Genomic DNA, 570 nt, shown 5'->3' with positions numbered 1-570 from the left:
ACGTTACTGGTGCCTGCTCGAACAAATCGATGAGCAATGGGATGACAGTGACAGTGACAATGCACTTGGTAAGATTTCCAGTGAAACTCGATTTCAATTTTCAAGTCCTAGTTCAGAGGGTCACACATGATTGGCAGAGCATAATCTGGAATCTAAAATGCAAAAAAAAAATGTGAGAAATGTGGTTCTCCATTCTTTTTTTTTTAATGATGCAGGATAATAGCAAACACTTAAAAAATAATTTAAAAAGTTGTGTTTGGTTTTTATTTTGGCTGCACATATACTAAAACTAGAAAGATACAGAGAATATTAGGATGGCCCCGGAGCAAGAACAACACTCAAATTTATGACAAGTACAATATTCAATAATAAGAGTTGTATGTAAGAGTTGGGAATGTGGCCCAACTACCTCGAATTGTGAGGCTTTAGCTTCAATTTCTGGCATTCTATAAAAGAGAAAGGTTAAAAAAAAAAGGAAAAAAAATCAAAAGAAAGGAAAAAGCAGCAGTGTTTGATTGAGTTTGTCTTTCTGCCACGTTTTCAAAACCATTTGTAACTATTTCTTTTCCA

The 570-nt window shown here is 34.4% G+C and overlaps 1 non-coding gene across 1 annotated transcript; it reads left to right on the top strand.

Moving 5' to 3' along the window:
• The first annotated feature begins 259 nt into the window (after positions 1-259).
• LOC129405295 (U6 spliceosomal RNA) lies at positions 260-366 on the top strand. The gene has a single exon (XR_008630470.1). It is a non-coding gene; the product is annotated as a U6 spliceosomal RNA (small nuclear RNA).
• Positions 367-570: the final 204 nt, after the last annotated feature.

This window comes from Sorex araneus, chromosome 5, assembly GCF_027595985.1.
Source record: "Sorex araneus isolate mSorAra2 chromosome 5, mSorAra2.pri, whole genome shotgun sequence".
Lineage (NCBI taxonomy): Eukaryota > Metazoa > Chordata > Mammalia > Eulipotyphla > Soricidae > Sorex > Sorex araneus.
This window is presented reverse-complemented; position numbering and strand designations above follow the sequence as displayed.